At 32.3% G+C, this 26071-nt stretch overlaps 1 pseudogene; it reads left to right on the forward strand.

Moving 5' to 3' along the window:
• Positions 1–909: 909 nt before the first annotated feature.
• Positions 910–24662, forward strand: LOC124374031 (annotated as a pseudogene).
• Positions 24663–26071: the final 1409 nt, after the last annotated feature.

Raw genomic sequence — 26071 nt, forward strand, 5'->3', positions numbered from 1 at the left:
GAGGCCACCAAGAGAAACTGTATACCCTCTGGCACACCTTCCTGCTATATCCGACAATCTTTCATTAACAAAAATTTTGAAAAACATACAAAACAAACGCAAACGTAACACTCGTAACCACTCCTATCTGATCACCATGCCATATCACTAAATATTGATACTCACAAAGGGAAAAATTGTAAAACTAAAAAACAAATAAGAAGCATGAAACAGAATAACCTAGATGAATTAAAACTTAGACTGAGAAATGAAGATTGGAGAGATTTTTATAACGCCCTAAATATAAATGACAAATATGGAGCTTTTATCAAAACTTTTGCATACCACTACAATATAGCCTGCCCTTTAAAAGAAGTTACCATAAAAGAAAATCACAGAATTAAATGGATGATCAATGAAATAAGCAATTTAAAGAACAGGGCATATGAATTGTTTAATAAATGGAAAATAAACAAAAATTCAGAAAACAGACAGAAATACAATTCAGCCCTTGAGACTTACAGATTAAGAATCAAGTCAACAAAAGCAGAATGGTTTAACAAAATAATAAATGAATCTGACAACAAACAAAAGGAATCCTGGAATGTTGTAAATAATTTTAGAGGAAAGAGCACTGATAAGATAACAAATATTGAAATAATTAATGGAAACAAAAAAATAAATCACCCAAAGCAGATTGGAGAATTTTTTAACAATTACTTCATAAACATTGCAGACCAAATAAATGAAAATTTAAACTATTGCTTCTGATGACAATGACGGTCCAAACATAGACCCTAACACAAAACTAGAATCTTTCAGGCCCATAGATTGATAGAATACTAAAAAAACTTTTTTCAAAACTCAAACCGAAAACATCGGCCGGAGTGGATGGTCCTATGTATGAAAGCTATTAAATTCTGTCAAAAGGAAACTGACTAAACCCCTTGTGGAGTTGGTGAATGCCTCCATAAACAGCTGCACCTTCCCGGATGCCTGCAAGGTGGCCAAGGTGAGGCCTCTTTTCCAAAAGAAGGGTGATGAGTCCGATGTCTGCAGCTATCGTCCAGTATCGCTCCTTCCGGCAGTATCCAAAATCATTGAGAGGGTAATCTGTGACCAGGTGACCTCTCTACCTGGAGGAAAATAAACTCCTGGTGGAGAGGCCAGTATGGCTTCAGAAAATCCAAATCAACCAAACTGGCCTTAATTGATTTTGTAAATGGTTGCATTGATGCGGTCGAGGCTGGTGAGTACGGTATTCGGCTGTTTTGCTGACCTATCGAAGGCCTTCGACTGTGTCAATGCGGTCATCTTATTGAAGAAATTATCAGCACTGGGCGTTCAAAATTCTGCCATCGCATGGCTAACCTCATACTTGACCAATAGGTATCAGGTAGTGGAGGTTTCTCAGCACAACCAAATTCAAAATTAAATCCACACTTTCACGACCCAGTTTGATCCGAAATGGCGTGCCACAAGGTTCAATCCTGGGCCCTTTGCTTTTTCCTGGTTTATGTAAACAACATAACCAGTAAGATTCCAGTGGAAAATCTTTACATGTTCGCTGATGACACTACCCTAGTTACCAGGCACAGAGATTGTGGAGTCCTGGAATTAGAATCCTTCATCAAAGCAAACAATCTAGCCCAATTTTTTGAATCAAACCACCTCAAACTCAATCAAGAAAAAACAAAATGCATCTGCATCCAAACAAAACAAAAGAAAAATTCAAAAAATTCCTGGACTCCTAGCTTGTGCATTGGTGACAGGGAGATGGATGTCACAAAATCAGCAGAACTGCTGGGGGTGATATTGGATGATGGGTTGGACTGGAATGAACAGTTGGTCAAAATTGAAAGCAAATTAGCCAAAGGCGTTTTTGTCCTTCGAAACCTTGCAAAACTCAAAAACAACCAATTGGAAAAATCTGTATACCACTGTTTGTTCGAGTCTCACATCTCTTACTCAATCATCCTGTGGGGGGCTCAGCCTCAAATCTCAAACGAATTTTTACTTGGCAAAAAAAGGCCATCAGAGCCATGTTGGGCTTTGCCTCCCCGCTCACATTGTAGTGATCACTTCAAAACCTAAAAATATTAACAGTTCCATGTCTATATATTTATGAATGTGCCTGGTACATAAAATCTCAAAACTTAGAATTTATAAACAATAGTCATAATTACAATACTAGATTTAAGAACAATTTCTCAATTGCAACATAGGCTTACTCTTTTTGAAAAAAAAAACAAAATTTCTCTGGACTAAAAATTTTATCAAGTTTTACCACTAACAATAAGAACAATCAATTGTAACAAAAAATTCAAGAGTGAGCTAAAAAATTTCCTAATAGATCAATCCTTCTATAGCATGGAACAATTTTTTGATCATTGTAAAGGGCTGGAACACCCCACCCTACCCTAAACACTGTCCCTCCTATTCAGGGCAGTTTTGGACCTGCAGAAGCCCTAAGATGGGCCAACTTCCTGCGGAAACAAAAGTATAAGTAAGTATAAGTATATTTCTTGTAATAGTTAATACTATAATTTTCTGCAGTTACATTTTTTCTTTTGATTATAAAAATGGGTTGTTTTTGCATATTTGTCTTTAATATTTCTTATAAAATGGAGATGTGCCTTTGAAAATAAAGTAAAAATTATTCAGCATTATTAATGATATTTTAAAAGTTTATTTTTGGACTCCCAGATAACATAAGAGGATTTCTTTACGTGAGGGAAAAGCCTAAGACCCGACACTTAGTTCCAAAAAAAACCTTTGCATCTCTCTTACTTGTATTTAACCTTCAAATCTCAGGTTTGTGGAAAAACCATTAAATTTATAGGCTCCTGTTCTCCAATATCGCTTGAACTCAGTTATAGGCTCCTAGGAATTTTTCCTGGTGTTACATAATGTGTGATAGTTTAATAACAAGCTAATAATGTTTCTTTTACAGCATTATCTGGATTTGGAAATCAAACAAGTCAGAGAAAGTTCCATACAAGTAATTGTTTATTGAAGAAAAAAGACTACTATGAAATCCTTGGAGTCTCCCGAAATGCTTCTGCCAAAGAACATTAAGAAATCCTACTTTCAGCTTGCCAAAAAGTACCATCCTGACACCAACAAGGATCCTGATGGTGTAAAAAGGTTCCAAAGAAGTTTCTGAAGCTTATGAGGTATTATTACAGGCAATATTAAACTTGTTATAACATTAGTCTTAGATAACAATAGCGTGTATGAAACTAATAATTTATAAAATGTTTTAAGATGGTAATTTTTTAATGTACATTGTTTTTGAGAGTCAAACAACTTCGCTGTCGTCAAATTCAGTGTGGCATGGAGGGTATGTAAATTTCATCAACATGTAGGTACTTTTACCACCACCAGCACTTAAAAACAAGTAAAAAAATCATTTTTTTTATAGTTTATGCATAATGTTTTTATGATAGATACATCTTAAGTTTATAAATAAAACAATATAAAAAATTATTTATAAATATATTTTTCTAGTTTGATAAAAAAAGCCTTCTCTTAAAAATGTGCTAATGTTGCTTACTGATGAATCAATCCATTAAATGTCAAACAATCAAATATAATTATTTTTGTTGAGTTCATGATTGATATAAAATTGTATTATTTGATTATTGTAATCAAAGCAGTGGTTAACAATGCAATCCAATACATTCAGTTGGAATAGAAATGTGTAATTATAAAGTGTCGACATGCATGGGGGGGGGGGGTTTGGTTGTGTCTTGAAACCAGCAAAGTACAGGGACACTCCTAAGCACTAAAAGGTTTGAAAATAGTGTTCATTTTTAAATTTTGTTACATTTAAATAAATAAATATTGTAGTTTTTCTGTATTCGCAAAGTTAACTGCAAAGCATGTTTTATTCATAGGGTTATTTGCATGATTATGGATAAAGTGCTGAATGTTTTAAAATGAGACTTTAAAAAAAGTTGTAGTGAGTGAATGTGTCTGATCAGAGAAAGGTCGCCGTGCTGGTTTTGACAAGGTTCTATCTGCCCTCCAACTAGTTTTCAGTAAATTGAGGTTAAAGTTTGAAATCTCTTTAACTTTTTTTATTTATAGATATTTGTTTTCCTGATTTTTTTTATTTACTACAATATAGGCATTATCTTACGTATGTGTAATATAGAAATTAAACAATTTGGTACAGATTGGTTACATAAAAATACCCTTGTAATGCAGTTAGAACCTTGTCATAGCCAAACTTGTGGAGCGTTCACTATGACAAGGTTCTAACTGCGCTTATAGAAACTTTGTCGAACTATTGTTTTGAATTAAAATGTCCAGTGACAAAGTTCTAACGGGTAAAATTAAATTATGTTTCAGTTTATTTTCTTTAGGATGATTCATCAATAATTGATTATTCTGAGGATATGGGAATAAATTAAGGGTCATTTAATATAAATTGGTAGTAAGCGTATGATTATTTACAAAGTTATAGGTAATATAGGCACTTCCACTATTATGGTGTGTAATAGTAAGGACAAAATTAGTAACGCAAAATATGAAATTGAAGAATGTTTAATTACAGAAACTCATAGTAACAAGTCAGGTTTTCAAATATTAATCAAATTTTTTTTCTATTTACACCACAATGCTCATGTTGCAAATCTCTTCTTTTTGACACTACAGGTTTAGTACTGCCTTGTAGTAATCCCGGTCTTGCAGAGGCATGTAGGAAAAAGGCGGGCCTTAATGTTCCGTCTTTTTTGCCTCCGACATCTCCATCCTAAATGTTTTGTAGCTTTGGTGTTACATTTAAAACACTACTTGAACTTAGTGAGGAATGGGATTTTGTTCTCATTATATTTCAAATTGACACGGTTAAAAGGCTCATACCGGTCATGGGCTTGTTTTTGTAGTCAACAATATGTAGTACCTGGGTGAATTTCAAGACCCCAACCTGGGTGAAGGGAATCAATTTGTAATTCAATAGTTTAGACGTAGCCGAAAAGTCTTTGAAATCTGTTTGTTTCATTTGGATGACTCTGTAGGGGTTGGTTCTGTTGACTTGTTTCAGAATTTGTATCAGACCAATAGGACTGTAGAAGGTCAGTTTTTTCTCATCAGTTTTTTTCGATTTCACCATGGTCAACTTCCTGGACGCAAGAATGCCCAGGAAGAGAATACTTCATTGTAACTGATTTGAGAGTTGGGGTTTCTTTAAAAAAATGCAAAACTGCATTCCAAATAATACATATTTCGGTTCTGTGGTTTCTGTGGCACGAGTCCCGACCATGTTACTAAATCTGTTATATCATTTTCCATTCATTACGGTTTCAAGTATCTTATAAAAAAGCACTTTGCCAATCAGTCCCTGCTCTTCCTGCCATTTTTTCATTCCAAAGAGCAACAGTAAACACTGTCTTTTGTAGTTAAAAAGGTAAGCAGTTAGATTCTTAACCATTCAATGTTCTTAAGTAAAAAAAGGAACTTATGTCTGCATGTGGCGTTAGGATTACGTTCTGTAAATCAAATAATAATGTCGGAATAGATTGTTGTTTTCTTTTCTTCAGCTCTTTTTCTCTCATTTCCGTTTTTAAAAAACTTGATGCCTCTCGTACTCTCTCTAAGATTGTCTTCCATAGAATCAGTTTTCTCCAGCAACCAAGTATTTTTCGCATAGATCACAACGGTCCTTTTTTGGGAACGTGAAACCCAAGGTTGAACTCTGTATAAAATATGTGATAGTAAAGAGATTTCTTTATAGGCTTCTACATTTTCACAGCTGCATTTATCTTTATAAAGATCATACATTTTAGAAACATTAAGGTGTGATTCGAGATACTCTCGCTTGCTTTCAGCTCGGCAGTAGTGCGACTGAACTTTAGGGAATGACTGAATGTGTGCTTTCGGCAAAGTCACCATCTCCATTTGGTTTACGCCTACTCCCTACAGTTCTTCTCCTCATATCTTTTGAAGGAGTGTTTCGTTTTGACATTGTTACTGTTATGGGCTGTATATATTGGCTTTTTGGGATATAGATAAGGTCTACACATTGAGATAAAAATGTCTTACACACCCTTATTTTCTCCCCTTTGACATGAAAAAAAATATTTAAATGAGTAGTTGTGCCTTGATTTGGCAATAATAGGGTTCTTGTCTGTCCATCAACATCATCATTTAGATAAGTTTTTTAAGATAACATTACATATGTTTTATCCTCATCCGTGATATTATAATCACTTTGAGGTTAATGAACACAATCCATGTAGAAAGCTGCTTCAAAACAAAACAATAAACAAAGAGAGTAATGTAAGTTGTTTCGTGATCAGCTGATAAACAGCAGTTAGAACCTTGTCAAACCTAAACTAATAAGAAACAGTATGCAGGTAGAACCTTGGCACTTTAAACAACAGCAGTTCTAGAACCTTGTCGAACCTAAACTAATAAAAAAAACAATGCAGATAGAACCTTGGCACTTTAGTAGTTCGATTATTTTCCAAACAGATCGCATTCAAATTCACATCACATGTTCTTCTATGTAGATACACTGTAAAAATGCACATAACCTCAGTTTTGACAAAAATGTTAGTTAGAACCTTGTCAAACCAGCACGGCGAGGTGTGTAAGGTTGTCACCAATGGTTCTGTTACTGAGGCCATTCTTTTTCATTGTCCTTGACATTACTTTTCTTTTAATGTGCTTGAGATCATTGAGTGTATGATAACAACACATAAACCAATGGTAACAACAGTTAGTTCTATGCACATGTGTTTGGTTATTGTTTGATTTATTTACCTTTTAGAGTTGTAAGCACATGTGATTGTAGGTGCTGAGTGATGAAGGCAAAAGAAAAGAGTATGACTCATGGGGAGCCTACATCGGAACAGATGGGTATGGGAGGACCTCCGCCAGGAGGCAATCAAGGGTTTGGCGCCCAACATTGGCAATTCCACTCTTCAATTGATCCAGAGGAACTATTCCGCAAGATCTTTGGAGAAGCTGGTTTTAAGGCAAACAACTTTGGAGAAGAGTTTGCTGATTCCCAATTTGGTTTTGGAGCAGCTCAAGAGGTTAGTTAATTTGTAAATAAAATATAACTTTCAGATTAGTTTAACTACACAATGTTTTAAAGTAGCATGCTTATTATATTAGTTTGCCCGTTTGTTTCACAATAAGTATGAAATTAAATCCAAAAACTGTTGAAAGTGGGAGAAAACAGTACGAGGGTCACTTTGAAAGTTTTTGAGATATGATGAGTTTTGTGCAAGAGTTACTAAAACCTTAGTAGTAACTAAAGAGTTAGTTAACTTCCAAGAAATCTCCTCATACATCAATTCACTTTTTAAGTTGAATTTTTCCCACTCCTCCTTAAAGCACTCATCCTCTTAATTATTGGAATGGATTCATATTGTTTATGAAACCTCATCATCAATTTCAACTCCTGAAGAAAAGCGACGACTGTGCATATGTTTCTTCAGATTGAAGAATAACCAGAAGTCACACATAGTGACATCTGGTGAATATAGGAGTTGCTCAATTGTTTTTATGCCATTTTCGGCCAACAACTTCAAAGTTTTTGTAGCAGTGTGAAAAGAGGGCATTGTGTGGTGCAAAATTAAACCTATAAATGTTCGAGTGCTGAAGAACTTTTGGCAAGCGATTTGTATACCAATTTGCTGTGACAGTCCTTTGTCTCTTTAGCTTAATAGCACTTCACCAGTGTCATACTCCTGAAGAAAAACAGGGTACTTTACTTCTCTTCATTGATCATTGTCTGCTTGATCATTTTGGGTATAGCTTGTCTTCTAACACCCAAACGTGACTCCCCTCAAGTCTGCTGGCTGATGCACACTCAGCTTTTTTTGCTTGTATGTCAAAATCGAGAAGCACCCATCAAACACAATCAAAACATTAGCAGACCACATTAAGAAAGCTGATAAGAAATCAAAAGCAATCTGGCAATTAGTAAAGAAAGGAAACACAACTAAAATTGACAATGATTGGTGAACAATCAAAACGGTCCACAAAAAAAATTGCTGACCATATAAATTTGTACTTTACTAACATCGCTTCAGAAGTATTGGAGACCAACACTCAGCACTCCAGAGCTAACCTGTCGTGGTCCAGGAAGCAATTAACTATGAACTTGCCTATTTGTCTTGCACAAATGAGGAAGAAGTAAAAAATAATATAATTTATATATTCAAGCCAAAAATGTGTTCAGGAGTCGCTGAGATCTCTACTATAACAAACCAAAACATTGCAGTGACGATGAAAAAACTCCTCTTTTTAGTATAACCAACAAATCTCTAACAACTGGCTATTTTCCAAAAGGTTTAAAAGTATAACCAAAATTCAAGAGTAGTTACCACATGGAGGCAAGCAACTACCGACCCATCTCACTAATTCTTCTAATTCTACTGTCTCTACTCTAATTCCCACTTTCTCTAAAGTAATTGAAAAGTTAGTTTTGAAACAGCTTATGGATAACTGTGAGCAGAATAAACTATTCACAAAGTTTATAGCATGGCTTTGTTAAAAAAATCAAACACCACAGCTATAACTCAATTGAACAAAGTAACTACCACCATAATGCTTGAGTTCACAAAAGATTTTTATTGCCTGGGACAAAACTTGAAATTAGTAAACTGCAAGATTCTTCAAGTAAAAGGAACAACTTGTAAATGGTTTAAAAGCTATCTAGAAGGTAGGAGTCAGCTGTTCGAGATTAGGCACACGTCAAATGAAACAGTACATTTAATAAGATCTAAATTTCTACCTATTGCAAGGGGTACTATTAACCAACATACATTAACAAATCATGGCTTCTTGGCCGATTCATATACACAGTCGAGGAGTTCCTGGACTGGAGTAGCCAATAGAACACTACTGGACTTTATTATTTACATTGATTTAAAACCTTAAATAAGATAACAAGTTTTAAATGTTATCTTGAGTCAACACTGTACTCAATGTAGGCTATATGTGATTAAAGAGTGAATTGATTTGATTTGTTTTTTTGATTTGAGGAGTGCCATAGGAGTCAGTTTTGAGTCCAGTTTTTATTCATAAATAACCTGATAAAGTATTTAAATGAACATTGTTCTACACTTATTTTTATGGATGATCCAACACTACTCATAGTTAGAAACACATCTGACACCATGGCAAGAAACTCGTATATTGCTTTTAATATGGCCTACCAGTTCTGTCATGCTAATGACTTACCCGTCAATATGACAAAAACAAAGCAGCTAGCGTTTGGCAGAAGAAAAGAAAGAGATCCCAACACTACCTGTTGTTGAATGAACACCCCAAGCAAAACTTTAAGGCATGGCAGTAGATAATAACATTTCATGGTCTAACCACATTGATGTTGTTTGTAAGAAATTAAACACTGTATAATACGTAATCAAGAGAATTGGGCACATCAGCCATTTGTCCACAGCAATAACTGTATACTACTCACTTTTTAAATCTAATTTGGAAATATAGTATAGTCATCTGGGATTGTAACTAATGAAGGAAAACCTACAGTGAATTCTGGTAGCAAAAAACCACCAATCTGGAAAGTCCATAATCTGACTCATCCTAATGAATATATATCAACTACTGGTGTACTGATTATAGGTGTCTATGAGGCTGACATTCACTCAAGCAGCAAGAGGGGTCAACAAGGAGATCACTGTAAATGTGGTAGACACCTGTCCCAAGTGTAACGGGTCTCGTACCGAGCCAGGGACCAAGGCTATCCGCTGCCATTACTGCAGTGGCACTGGCTTCAGAGACAATATCAACGGGTAACGGAAAAATTCCATTTCCATAGATTCCATAGATCAGTAAACATGTCAATTTAGTACATCTAAATTGGTTAAAATTTACTGCTATCATAAACTTAAGTAAAATACATTTTGTTTTGGAAACTAAATAATAGTAAAGTGTTAGTTTAATGTTAGGTATTTTAAGAATTTGTCCACCGAAATGAAATGTCCAGCTCATAAGGGAAAACTTAAACTAAAAAAGTAAGTTTGTTTAACCCTTTTAGGACGAGCGGACTAATTAATAGTCCGCACTAGTTTTGCCGAAGAAGACGATGCGGGCTTTCAATAGTCCGCACTAGTTTTACCGAAGAAGACGACGCGGATACTTTTATGTGCCCGCCGGTTTACGTTTGCATAATACTCACGTAATATCGAAAATACGATGAACAAAATTAGTTTTCCTTGTAGAGGCACATCCTGAGACAGGAAATGGAGTATTTCGGAACTTATCTTGGCCAAACAATACAACATATGTCTATTTTTAGAACAGCTGCACGTGAGCGCCTATTGTAGTGCCAGTCGGCGGAGCGCGCCAATTCCGTCTAGTTTGTTTACATTCAGTCCAGTCACAGTGCGCGTCGCGTTGACTATAGTTGATTGTTTCAGATCAGTTATAAACTTAGTGTTTTATAGATTTATAGTGAAATGTGTTTTGTTCAACTTCTTTTGTGAATATGGATCAATTTAACTTAGCTGTTTGACTTTTAATTTTAGTCCGTTTTATATAATTTGGTACTTTGTAGTAATGTAAGTTTTTTTGTTGTAAAACAATTTATTTCTCAACCAATGTTAATAAAATTTTGTATTTAAACTGAAAACTATGTAAGAAACATAGTAATATTAGTTCCCACAGTAAAAAAATTTTTTTTTTATCATAGTAAACTGAAGCCAAACTAATAAAATAAAAAAATAAAATAAAAATTCTAAAATTTTATTTAATTTTTAATTTTTCTGGTTATTGTAAATAGTAAATAAATGCTACCATATTGTAGACAATTTAATTATGTACATGTGGATAAAAAATGGTGTAAGGACAATTTAAAATAATGGACTTATAATATATTTATCAAAACTACTAACATTTTTGCCCAATTTCACCGTCGTCTTCTTTGGTATGTTCGCTATGAAATATGGTCACGTCAAAAAATGCGTACCTAAAAAATAACCAAAATTTTTGTCGTCCTAAAAGGGTTAATTTGAAAGGGTAGGGCATTGAAACAATTTTATAAAAGAATATTTAGGCCCTTGTTCATATATTTTTAAGACGATTTATAGGGTATTGCTATATAATGTGTGTAATTCTATATAAGGAGATGGAAAATTTGTAAACTATAAATTATTAAGCAAATTAGTATATCTTGTTAAAAAATGTTTTTAAAAACTTCAAAAATATAAATACATGGAGGCGTCAACATTTTATGAGTTACTCAAAGACCCTTTACATAATAATTCCATTGCAGTTTAAATGGTGCATTATTCGGTCGTAATACAGACCCTAATCCATGATATCTATTTCACAATAAAAATACATATTTATTAAACTTGTAACTAACTGATAATGTTGCAGGGCCGTTTGTGATGAGGTCGACTTGCCGTTACTGCAATGGAACTCGCAATGCTCATCAAGTTTTCCTTGTACCGAGTGTGAGGGCAAGGGAAGTAACGTTCAACGTAAGAAAGTTGTGGTGCGAGTTCCTCCAGGTACAGTAATTATTGTTAGTACTGATAAAATTCTTGAATGGTTGTGTACTTACTAAGAGGAAACATTAGTCAGCTGCCAGTCGCACATCTGAGGGTCCGTTTTTATCATGGAGCTAAAGTTTCACCCTTTGCACTCGGATTCAGACTTACGTAATAGTCCTTTTAAGCTCTTGGGGTCGCTATGGGTGGCCATGAATGTTCTCTGTATCAGATCGGAAATTTACGACCACATCCTGTTCCTGAGCTCATTCTTAATTCACGCTCACTCTCAACCCCACGTTTTTCCTGTTCTTCAGCTCGTCAAGCCACTATGTGTGGCCCACTGTATTGCACAGTTATAGAATTCAAATCCTTATCCAGTTGTGGCTGGAAAGTGCTGCAGTCTCTCAGCCAAATAAGGAACTAAATTAATATTTCTCTTATTGGCAGCACACACCATAGTTTAGCGTTATTTTTATCTGAGTGTCAGTGCCACTGTAGTTGCTATAGTATTACTATACATTTAAAAAAAAATACTTATGCATTTGGTGGAGCCAAACCTTAAAATATGGAAGCGAGTTTTATATTCTGTTGATATTAGTGACCTACTTAAGACTGATTGTATTTTTATTTTGCAAAGCTGAAACCTACTAAATTTTGTAAGATTGCACTTCAGTCCCAGTCATTTAAAAGAGCTGAAGGTCAAATAATGTAATTTAAAACAAGTAGAAGTGACGTACATGTTGCGCAAGCGCTGAGTGTTGACATAGAACCCAACTGGTCACTAGCTGTGGTTCGCCGAGCTGAGAGGACAATTCTGTAATTTAACCTGAAGCTGAACGAGAGACCACACTTAATAGCCTGCTTAATGCAAAGGGTTAAAAATGCGTTATGAAAAGGAACTCATCTCAGATCTGTGCATTTTTAACTTCAGAAACTTACATTGTAGCATCTCAATGGTAATGAAAGGTTAAAAATACAATTCTCTGTAAATACTAATGGTTTATATTCAGTATGGATTTTGTCATAAGGAAGTCCATTAAACTGAATTATAAAGATTCCTACCCATCATACCATCCTGGTTGTATAAATTATTTTGAAGTGATATTTTTAAGAGTCTCATGAATATAGCACTATAGGTAACCGCTTACAAAAAGACATTGGGCGATTTCAGTTCATGCAGGGTAGGGTAAATACCCCTTTACCGCTGTGATGCTGCCCTCTCCCAGTATCCCCACCACTGGATTGGCACTAGCCAGTTTATTGTATTTACTGTAAATTTAAGAAGATTAAATTAAAGTTTCTGTTTTACAAAGAAAATACTGAAAAAATAATCAATAGTTTCTGATCAAATGATTTTCTAAATAATTGTGTATCAATTTTCTTCAGTGATAAAAAAAAGTCAGCTAGCTTTTTTTTTCTTTGGCAGGAGTTGAAGACGGACAGACAGTTAGGTTACCAGTGGGAAACAAAGAACTGTTTATCACTTTTCCGAGTGGACAAGTCCGACTATTTTCGCAGAGATGGACCGGACGTTCACACAGATGCTGAAATCTCCTTGTCCCCAGGCAGTCCTGGGTGGCACCATCAGGATACAAAGGGATATATGAGGACCACACTGTGCCAGGTAATGTGTTTACAATCCTCCAGCTCTAACTCTAGTAGAGTTTCAACACAAAAAACCTTAATTTTTTGATGACATTTGTTGAAAAATTCCAACTTACGGCAATGGAAATGGGTTTAACTTCACCAATTTTTACATAACTGTTCTTTATCTAAAAATAACTTGAATAACAGTAATAATAATTTTTACTGCACTAATGTAAATATATAGTACTAAAATTTAATGTAGTCCTTTTTCTAGAAGCCAATTCCTTCTCTTCTTTTCTGAATTCATTTTCTTGCTCTACAGTATTGTGCTGCCCTCGTCATTGGAATCACAAAGTAATGTTGCTCAGGATGTAAAACACTACATGCTCTTAATACAAATATGTCTTTTTTTTATTGTGAGTATTATAACACAAAAAAGAAACACATACACATTTTTTATGAAAATTCAGGTGCCTAACAGGTGAAAATAAACATACAATGCTAGTCATCAAATGTTTGCTTTTTTAAAAAGCAGGATGTAATATATATATATATAGTATATATATATATATATATATATATATATATATATATATATATATATATATATATACTATATATATATATATATATATACACACACACATATACACTCCTTTATTTTGAAAATTCAGGTGTCCTGACAGGTGAAATTGAACATAAAATGCAAGTAATTCAACTATTGATTTGTAAAAAAGCTGATATATAATGTGTAATATATATATATATAATATGTACTTAAAATATTATATATCACATGATATATGTATATAATGTTTAAATGATATAAACTATACATTTCTGGAAACAGCATACAATTTTTGGTCAAATATACACATTGGTTTTTTTTTAGAAAGTAAAAAAAATTACTAAAACATGTTTTCTCTGTTTCCTTTTGAGAGAAAAATTATGTATATAAGTATGTGTATGTAATTATGTTACATTTGGAGTATTGGTTGTAGTTAAAATAAGCTTTAGAAAAATACATTTCCGGGTACTTTAATAACTGTGCTACTACAGTAAGTTTGCATGCCACTTCTAGAGTTAATTAACAAATTTCAGGAGAAAGTTGTCAAAGTAGATCTAAAATTACAGTATGATTTTAATAAAATTGAATTCCCGTTGAAGTAAGGTAGTATCACTCAGTAAGCAATTACTTGCAGATAATCACCAGGAACATCATCCCATACAAGGCTGCGGTTGAGCGAGAAGGGGCTGAAGAAAGTGAACACGACGAGTGGCTATGGAGATCACTATGTCCACATTAAGGTCAAGGTACCCAAGAAGCTAACGGAGAGAGCAGCGAGCACTCGTATTGGCATACGCGGAGCTGGAAGATGACACACCAGGAATCATTCGTGGCATCACATACAAGAAAGATGGTGAGTAGCCTTCATCAATCATCATGTCAAAGATATTTTAAGAAAAGAGATTATAAAAGGATTCAGATGTTATTGGCAATTGAATTAGGATTCCCAGATTGGTCTACCTTATGTTTTTTCATTTATGAAAACATATTTTACACTCAGTTGAAGCCAAAATGTTGCCTACCATTATTGTAATTGAAATAAAAAGTTTTTTCACACATTTTTTTGATTATTCAGGTAAAACCATGGTTTTAAAAGTCAATTAGGTATATTACTGAAATGGTTTTGTTTGTTATAATGTTTTATCTGTAAATAAAAAAGTACTAATGTTTTTGAAGAGCATAGTTTTAGCATCATTAGTTTTCTGATTAATAACTTAACAATAAGATTGTGCAATATTTTTATTATAATTTATATGAATTTTAGTCCTAGAAGAATGGAAATACTCATATATTTCAATGTTGCTTTTTAATAAAGATGTCATATAAATTCTGTCACTATAGCTTTAACCTTGAAACTGGCAAAGTCTTAGTTAACGATACATTTTTCCTGCCATGAACTGGCAGAGTCGTAATTTGCGATGCATTAAACATCATCTGCTATTTACATCATCTTTCAAATCTGTATTCAAATCATAATAAAAGTTATATCATTGTAATCTGCAGATTCCGTGCTTTCTTTTAATGTACTTACTGTTACACATAAAACATTTCTTTATATTTTATTGGCTATATGCTAAAGATGTCTAAAGTTTTATCTTATATAAATGAACATTAGAGAAAACATATAAAAAGAAATGTTTACTGCTTCATACAAGACTTAGTCCAGACTCTTTTGTTTACCTTTGGAACAAATCTCCCTCTTCAAAAGTAAAATTACACAAACATTTCAAGGTCATTATTTCCACATAGGAAGTGTTGAGCTGTCGCAATATTTGTTATTACATCTTCCAGTTTCTTCATTATCAGAATCGTTTTCACTGTCCTCTGTTACTGTTGAAGAACAAGCTGAAGCCAATTATTTATATTTTCAAATTAAAATTATTTAAGCTCTTGTAGGTCTACTACAACATTGTTAATTTGTTATTACATTGCATATATTATTCTGGAACACCAAACGTGTTGACAAAGAATACAAAAATAAAAACAAATTGGACTAGAAATTCAACAAAAATAGTTTTTTTTTTTTAATTTTGACTTATCTACTTTTTAAAACCAATCTAGATAACAAGGATAGCCAGATAAACAAGTATGGATAAACGTGATTGTACTGCCTAGTTTTGTTTAACATGTTTTCTTGGTAACAATCAAATATGTTCCCAACATTAACGTTCTAATATTTTTACCAAATTCAGCATTCGGTTTTCTTATTCTCAAATTCACAAGCCAAACTTCAGTTGCATTTCTTGATCTGATTGCAACATATACTAAAAGTCTGTAAAATGTTATGATATATGTTACGTCTGTCCTCATACGCAGTAAAGGTCATATTTAGGGATCTTACATATAGAGTGTACCCCAAGGGTTTGTAGTTACTCCTGTCCTTTTTAATTTGTACATTACTGACATTTCAAAAACATATTTTAGAAAGTTTATGTGTGCTGATGTTTTAACCCCTACATACAAGAATACTCAACCAACTGAGCTGGTTGGTTAATCAATTACCTAAAGTCTGATTAGCTCAATTTTAAACCAACAAAAATGGAAACTTGCTGCTTCCACTTGAACAACAGCTTGGTCAATCTGAAGGGAAAGATCATTCTATTCGATGGAAGAGTACAATCTCAACAGCATGGATGAAGCAAGACTTGTAGAATATTCATTTGTTTTACAAAAATTGTAACAATGCACTGACGTTGTGTGCAAATGTAGTTGTTGTGCAAATGTAGTTGTGTGGAATATTTTTCTCGCAAAATAAAATTCTTATTCTCATTATACATCCTTTGATGGTGTTGAGATCAAGCATACCAAGCAACACCCTCATGACTATTGTATTGATCAGTTGATTTGTCAGTAAAATGCAGTAATAAAAAGTTGTATTTTAATTTGGTACCACAGTTTTAGTACAGTTGTGTGTAGTAAGGTATTTTCCTATTTGGATAAATAATGTTTGTTAGATTTATTTAATTTATTTTGATTACTGATAAGACATAAACATGTTTTATATGGGAGTAAACATGTTTATTATTCTTCACTGGAATCTTTACAAATACCAGTCAAAAGTATGGAAGACCATTAATAAAACAAATTCAGCACTTGGATCTAAGAATATTCTTTCCGTATATGAGTATGTAAGAAAGCATAAACACAATTACCAACTATAATTAATATTAACATTTTCAACTGATTGCTACAAAATTTAGTTTTGTTGTTAAATTTGCTTTTGGATACTTTTAATTGCCGTCATTTTGAATTGGAAAGCTATTAGTATATTTATTTACATTTTTGTAAAAATATGACAGAACAAAAATATCCTGGGAAGTTGTACCAAACTCTTGATACTTTTTTTCTTTCCAACAAGTGTTGTACTTTGCATTAAGTCAAACAATAAAGTTAAGAATGGCAATTCTCTGTTCTAAAAATATACCAAAATATATAAAACATATATATATATATATATATATAATTTGTTACCTTTAAATATATGTATACTAGGATTTTAATTTTTTTTAATTTTAGTAGTCATAAAAGGCAAGGAGGAAAATCTATTGGTGAATAGATTCTTTAGAACTTATAATTCTAATAAAGGTCAATTTTAACTTCAAACTATGCTCCCTCCTTCGCTAATTACTACCAATGTTTGTGTTTATTAAATAAACCTAAAATACAAACAACTTGTTATTAATTTGCTTAACTTGTTTGTACTTTGGTTTGAAGCTTCAATTAACTTTAGATTTGTTGTAAATGTTTGTTGAGTTTAGGTGATGTAATGATGATTATAAATACTGATGATAGACTGTATGTTAGTTTGGGTCACATACCATGGCTGTTTATCTATCACAATGAGGTTCTTGCATTGAAAATATCCACCAACTATAAATGTTATTCTAAATTGAAATTGATTTAAACGAATACTTAACTTTATCATTCCTTTATGTGCATCAGAAACCGATGGTAAACCTTTATTGTAAATATTTGTCATAGAATAAAAATTCCGCATTAACTTGTTAGATCACATTTTAATGTGAAATTTTTCTTATTGTAGTCTAACACAGTACAAATATTTTCCAAATTTTTTGTAGCAATAACTTGTAAAAAGTTTCTGACAATAAATTTTCTCATTGGCTATTCTAATTCAATTTTTCATTTTGTTCTAGGAAACCCTAACATAGATGAACAGCCAATGGCAGGTTCTGAGCAACAAGTATCGAAAGATGAAGGATTTTTAAAGAAACTTAAGAAAACTATTTTTGGATAATTTGTTATTCTGTAAGTGATAGTAAAAATAAAGTAAATGTTTTATTTCTGTTTATGATTATTTAAAATTAAACTCCTTCTATATACAGTACAAGAAATATTAAGTGTGGTGTAATTATTATAACATGAGTGATTGTTTAAATAGCTTATTAATATTAATTTAAGAGTGGCGGGTTGTCTAAAAATAATTTGCTAAGTAATTTTGAAGCAGTTCTGGCTGTTTAAACAACTTTAGTGGTTCAATATGGTTTTGGTACCTGAGGTTTTTAAGTACTAACAATTGATTACTTACTCAACAAAATATTTTTATACAATGAACCTAAATACAGACATACTAGATAAAATATATGATACTAATGCATTACAATGACGGTGGATGTCTTTTTTAACTTTAGCTCTAGGCAGATTGGAATCTAATAATTAGCAAGATATTCTGTATTCACCAGTGTATATGACTGTGTTAGATTGGGTCATAAAAAAAGCTATATTTGTTCTTTCCACAAACATTAAAAAATAGCAATTTACAAAAACATTAAAATAACAACAACTTTAACACTGGTATTTTTTTGCAATACTCAAACTAAAACAGTCCTACAATTAATATAAATATGACATGTGCAATTTTAATTTTTCCCATTGATCATCTTAAAAAAATTAATTCTTTATTACTATCATGATTTTTTAATGATGGTTTTGGAAACAAAAATTGGATGAAAATGGGTTTTTTGTGTTTTAGAGGCATGGATCTCCAAATAGCATAATTTGGTGGTTGAATAAGCCTTTTTTTTAACTTATTATTTTATAAGGGCATAAAAACACAGAGGTTATCAATGCCCGTTGGGGTTTAACGCGACACACCTACAACACTTTAAAATATGGTGTCCACTTTATTGGAAATGGGTGTTCCATGTAATGTTATATTGATAAAATTATAAAAGACCAATTAGTATAGTAACATCTTAGTTCCATTCCATCTTAAATTATATATGACCAAAAAAAAAAAAAAAACCTTATGAGAGAAAGACTACTTGGCTAATCATATTATTACCTTTTTTACCCAAGATTTTTTGAAGATGTTGTTTTTGGAAACAAGTTAATAAACTTTTATTTTGAATACTGGTTTTGGATTTTAATAAGGTAATAAATTGACAACACAACTATGTTTTAGAATTGGTAACTGATGCGTTGAAGGGGTATCTTGGCACGGATCGCAGAGTACTATTGGTGTGCTCTAGCAATACTTTGTCCATGGCTTTTTCATGTGTGTAAAGCCACAATGGTGGTTTGAAAAGTTGAAAATTTTATGGTTTTGAAATGATGTTGTAATCTTGTGGTTTGGACCTTTACTTAGAAAATTATAGATTTCAGCTAAGTTGGAAACAATATTGATGTGATAGTTACCAACGTATTATTCTGTATGTAAAAAAATAGAAATATGGTACTCCCTCAAAGATGATAAAAGATTAGTCCATTCTTGTATTTCGGGCAAAACATTAATGAGAGTTTTAATCTTAACTCCAATTTAATTATTTATTTGCAGACAATAGTCTCTACATTAATTAAGTGCAAACAATATAGATGACCTTTTATTTTGAAAGCATTGATGCTGTTACATAATATTAAATCAATGGATAAAATTTTCAAATGGATATTTTAAATAGTAATGAATAAAGTATCTAAATAAAATAAGGGGATTCCTGGTTTTTGTGCCAACTCAGAGTCGATTAAAAATTAATGATGCATGAAAAATATTCATTACATGCAACTAAGAGTTCATAGCTAACACAGAAACTCCCTATAATCCATTGAACCCAATATCCACAAATTACATTTTTTTACCTTCACGGAAACGAAATATTGCTTTGCCATAGTTTGAAAATCACAGTCAACTGTTTTATCTAAAAAAAAGGGGGGCAATAAAAGTAAATAACATGTTTAGTTTTAAAAATTAGTTAGGCCACTTTAGAAACAATTGCTTAAAATGGCTTAATCCCTCAACATACAACTTTGAAAATTTGCCTGTTAACAACCTTTAAATTGTGAATGTTGAGTTTATCTCCAGTTCCATCTTCTTCTTTACTGCCAAGTGTCTGAAGTCTGATGCTGTCACAACTTTGATTCCTGTAATTTGAAGTCCAAGTCCACATCATCCAAAGAGACCCAAAAAACGTCAGTGATGACGAAGCTCTCTTCAACATCCGTAAGGGTATTAGAGGCAGGTGTCTGCGGACTTGAGCCAGACTTAGAGCAAGCTTTGTTAGTCTTTAAGCCTAGGCAAACTGGCAAACTGTTTTTTTCAGCGCTCGAAGTGACAGCCCTTGTGGAATGCGCAAGAATTAACGTGGAAAAAGGCTACAAAGGTTAAAACCATCATACATATTAACTCGGACAAGCAGGGTTAACTACATATAACTACCAGTTTTGCTCTGGCAGGCCTTGGCCAACCATGACTTATAGTATTTTCAAAATACAGTTATGGGAATGGCCATAAGGTCAAGAAATTACCTGGTGAAAAACCATGGGGCATAGAGGTATCCCCCCCCCCACAGGTAATGGAAGGGGCATGACAGTTCTGGAGGAAGCCAACCTCTTACTCTGGGTCCTGAACCAACGTGTGGCGTTTCCTATAAACTTAGCACGGAGATCAGTTGCCAAGTGATGTGTTTTAAACAAACACCAACCCCAAGAACACTGGAGGAGAAAGCTGAGGGGAACGTACAAGACAAAGCGGTTGCTCCAATTGGACAACCAAAGGAACATTGCAGCAGATGCCCTTAGAATGAGTAGAACGGAGATTCTGTAATACAACTGATTTTATTAAATGTCGTTGGATATTCCGAAGCAAACTGAACAGAATAGATATTCTAGTTTAGAAAACATTATGCAGGGAAAGTGGCAAGGCTGATGAAACAGCTGAGCATGTCATATTTGCTGAAAATGCCTAGGTTTTCTTAGGCATACTGATTAGGGATTGGAACAGGAAAGCATTGTTCAGATGTCATGGTTTTGTAAAGGCCTGGAATTTGACATAGCTTAAACTTGCACAATAAGCTATATGGCTGAGAAACAATTTAACAGGCCCAGGAAACCTGGCCCTCTGTTATAAAAAAAGCTCTCTTCAGACTCCCAAGTATGTAAGGGTATCAGTTTTCCTGAAGATTTGCTAAGGGGAAGGTGAACTGGAGCAAAACTCATTCATAGCTACATAACGTCTACATTGCTATCAAACTATAAAGAACACTTATATTGTTGTTATGGCTAAAATTAATTTAATTAAGTTAAAAAAGTCATTAGTTTAACAATAATGAGTACACCTTTACTTTTTAATATATCAATAATTTCATTTCAAGTTGTTAATGGATGATTCATATTTTAGAACAAACCTGGCATAATAACTCAACTCTAAATAATAAAAATTATAGATTTGTAATTTAAACTTTCTCTAACTAAGAACCATATAATTAAAACTATTTTTAATAGTTTTATCCGATCTAGTTATTGTTATCTTTTAATACTGAATTTAGTGTTTTTAGGCTGTCTTTTACAAACAGAAAAAATCTTTCTATTTATTTGAAACTTTCTATTTATTCACCCATCTATCTCTGTGTTGTATCTTTAATATTTTAACAAATTTGTATAACAAATTTACAAAAGTTTTTAAAAATATTTATATTCAGAGTTAATATTATATATCAAAATATTCTAGTAGTTTCATTGTGAACAAAGTTTTCCAAATATATCTAAATTTACAGAAAACAAGGATTGCATATTTTACAAAAAAGTCTATAAATCACCTAAAAATAAAGTAGCGGTTAGAGAAAAATCAGCTACCAGTTCTGCTGGTATGAGGGTTAAAATGAAATGTCCACATGACTTTGTTCGAAATATTTAAATTATATTCAAGATAGAATCCAAGATAGCCCACCAAAACTCATTATTGGCCAAATTGGACGGAACACATACGGCTAATTCTGAGTCACCAAGGTTTTCCTTATATTCAATACTTTATGGACACACCAACTTTTTATGGCTCTTCACAGGTTATAAAATAAAACAATCAGCTGATCAAAGTGTGATTCTATAGTAATTTGTAGATTCTTATATCATCAAAGGTCTAATTGGGTACTGTCCTTAGGTTGTAATATGTATATAATTTTATCAGGCGAAGTGATAAATATATCCAGAACAATGGATTGAAGAAGAATTAAAAATTAGTATTTCTTACATATGGTTGTCTTACATACAATGAGTATACAACGAATCAACTATGAACATCAACATTGAAAAATACAGCACAATGGTAACATTTTATCAAATGCATAAGTCAAATTAATAAATTTTTAAACGGACAAAACCTTCTTAACAACTATCAATATGCATTTTGAACTAATATATACTGGAATTTTATTTATCACAGGACTAACTTCATTCATCTATCTAACAACATTTAAATCATTAAATACTGTTTAGAAAACCTGTTTTGATTTCAAACTGTGAACAAGTTTTTTGTAGTTTACACCTTGTAGTTATAAATAAAGAAAACTCCACCTGAAGATGTATATTTGTAATTGACCTGAAATAAATGTTTTGAAATAATCACTGCATGGTTTGGCAACTTCAGGATGTAAGTAATACTTATTATTACCAATAATAGTAAGTATATAATTGTTTTTTTTCTTTATAAAACTGCTATAAGTGTTTTTCTTTATTGCTATAAGTGTTTTTCTTTATAAAACTGCTATAAGTGTTTTTCTTGATAAACATGTTGGGGCTATATTTGTGAAATGCAAGGTACATACATACGGTAATGATAATAAAACAGATTTTTTATTATCAACAGATATTTATTATGTAACCTAAGAAAGTAATGGTCTGCAAACTAAAACTACTCATCTTTGTGTTAAAAACACATACTTTTTCTTTGTATGGAATTTATAAAACAATAAATGACAAAATTATTACTATAAAAAATTGAATGTAACTAATTATTTAATACAAATTTTTTAATGTTAATACAGCACGGACAAATTTAAAAAGAGGTGATCTGTAATGTGGTTAAATCTGTAATTTTTAAATTAAAATAATTTGAAAGACAATAATGATTTTTTATGCGATAAGCCATCAAAAATACTTCTTCATATTTTAAATTTATACTTTAGTTGTATGCATGGATGTAGATTTATGTATATACATACATATATATATATATATATAAGTAAATATATGCATTACTATATAAAAATTAATTGTTTATAAAAAATATTAGTTCAATTAGGGTTTCTTTCTTTACCCTTAAAATGAATAGACTATAGAGTAATTGATGTATCATTTTTGTTGGACTTGAGAACTTGCCACTGTATTGATAATGTACGTATTTCACGAGTAGCAAATGAAGGGAAGTGTACAGTCCAGACTGTCATCCATCAACTCAAGCTCTCTGCCCTCGGTAATAGACTTTCACTCACTTTGATGACCCCTACTCTACTTTTCCCTCAAGACCTTTTTTCTTAAAGCTGCTCAGTAAAATCAAATGAGTGTAATTTACTTGGAGGGAAAAACATTTTACGTTGAACGCACAGAATGAGTGTAAGTTTTTTTTCTATAAGTTTTTATTACATTGTAATGACAGAAGACATATTGTACAACAGATATTTTCCTATTGTCAATAACTCAGTTTACACTCTGAAATTTTAACATTTATATCATCAACAATTTTTATTTGAGCCTAATTAAAAATAAAAATATGCCTAAATTCCTTATATAAATGCCTCCAATTTCATGTAGAATGATGAAAATATTGTTTTCTCCTTTATCTGTAATCAAGGAAGTTATTTTAAAGGGCTATGAATTGAACACATAGAAATATTCTCCAAACTTAAAGTTTGGAAAATGCACCACTTAAAAATTTTCCTTGTTAGCCATTCAATTTTAGTCAAGATTTTGCAAGAGCTGCAACCATGGGTGGCAACTACGTAACGGCTCAGTAATTTTAATATTGGTTTTAACAATATTTATCTTAAAAAGTGTTATGTTTCATGAGAAAGATGAAAAACAAAGAAATCAAAATATATATGACCAAGCTTATAAAATGTAATACAATTTTTTAAATTCTAAATTTTGCAAACTCAAATTTTACATACAGTACTCTCTAAAATGTTTTTTTTTGGATATATTTACAATGGGTTTTTGTATGTATAAGTAAATATAACTATAAATAATGTAATGTTTAAATTTTCTTATTTTTCTCTTAAGGAATATTAGGATGTACAGATATATTTTTTGGAACGTGTATAAAAAAAAAACAATGGCACTATGATAAAATAGCAAATACCAATCAGTTATCTCAGGAACAAGAGACTAAAGATCACACCAAATGAATACTAACCAACTATATTTATGGTTGCAGGTAGTAAACTTTGCTATGAAGGGTCTGATAATGATCTCTTAAACCAAGTGCGAGAGGCCATCAGTGACCCGGAGAAGACTTCAGCATCCGTTGAACCGGAGAAGATCGGCAAGAAAGTGTCGGACAATGTGGAACACCACTCTTCCGACACTAAACGTGGCGAGTTGAACTGAGTTTCTTATTCTAGTGACAAATAGCAAATATTTACCAACGTTAGATGATAGTTGATCGTCTTTAATATTACCAAACCCCATCAAATTCCATGATCACTATTAATAAAGAAATGTTAAGTCTATTTTGTTAACTTGGTCATTAGCAATGTCTGTGTTATTTTTTGTATTTAAGTCTGAACTTTGCATAAGTTATGTTAATAAAGTTGGCTTAATTACACTGTGCTTAGTGATTACACTGGGGTGGTTTTAAAATTTTGTTTTTTGATTGATTGTATGTGCCAAAAGTAGTCTCCATGGGGGTTTTTAAACTATAAGACATCCCCCTAATTAAAAGATATCTTCTGTGGAAACTACAAGTTTAAAGTCTTGAGTTTTTTTACTTGAAAAACAGACAATGAAAACTTTAAACAAAAATATTATTTACATGGTAGTTATTTTTATTAAATACTGTACATACCATAAAGGTATTTTTATCTGGAAATTACCTTGTGAAAAAAGAAACCTTATACTTTTTTGGAACCTTTTTGAGGAGGTCGGGTTTGAAAATCAGGTTTTTTATTGGAAAATGTTCCAGTGTTGTGACAAAATTTAATTAAAAATATTAAATTAAAAAACATTAACTATGTGAATTAATTGAAATAGAATCAAATGACAAAAGTTAATTCTACAGAAAAAACTGGAAACAAGCAGTGTGCCAGTTTAGTATACCCAAAAATTGGTCTTTTCTAGTTTTTGCCTCTTGCATTTATAAAAAATCCGTCAATAATTTACGTAATAAGTTGGAATAAGTTTAATATGCTATTAGCCGTGGACAACTAGTTGGCCTGCAAACTCTAGCCTGGTCAACCAGTTGTTTAAAAAACAGCATAGTTCAAAGTCATCTCAGTTAAAATAAGAACAGCTGTTTGACACAAAAAAAAGTTTGAATGCTCTAGCCTACTGTGCATGTGTACACCGACATTGTTGTACAACAGTGTCACCATTAATTGTAATATAATATAATACAGGGTGATTCAAAACTAAACGGCAATCTCTCGGGAGCCATAATTCCCGGAAACGCTTCGTTAGCGAGTTTTTTTATACTTTTTATAGCGAAAGATTTCGCCCGGATTTCAGAACCCTTGGTGAAGTCAGGCCGTATAAAAATGGTAAAGGTAGTTACAAAGATACAAATACGATTGTTTTTTATGTTTTTATATCTGACAAATTTATTAAAAATTCGTTCCCAGAGCTGTAAATGCAATACTTTCAGAGATATCTTACGTAAAACACAAGAATTAGTGCAAAGAAATAACACATTTTTGTGTTTAACGTAAGATTACTTCCATAAATGTTAAATAAAGGTCATTTTTTTCTTAAACAGATTTGTAGAACATTTAATTCTGAAAAGATTCATGTGAATTACTTAGGAAAAAAATTAATAATAGGTATTGAAATTAGCTTTATTTAAAAATAAAACAGACGCACAAAAATGCATATTCTTATCTGCATAAAATATTATACTAATGTTTAGGTCCAGAACCGAGTTGTGGTATAAGCAAGTCAGCCCGCCTACCAAAGTATAAAACAAATGGTCCAGGAAGACACACCGCTTGCGGTGGCAAAGTCACCAAGGACAAGCACT

This window comes from Homalodisca vitripennis, unplaced genomic scaffold, assembly GCF_021130785.1.
Source record: "Homalodisca vitripennis isolate AUS2020 unplaced genomic scaffold, UT_GWSS_2.1 ScUCBcl_7042;HRSCAF=14546, whole genome shotgun sequence".
Classification (NCBI taxonomy): domain Eukaryota; kingdom Metazoa; phylum Arthropoda; class Insecta; order Hemiptera; family Cicadellidae; genus Homalodisca; species Homalodisca vitripennis.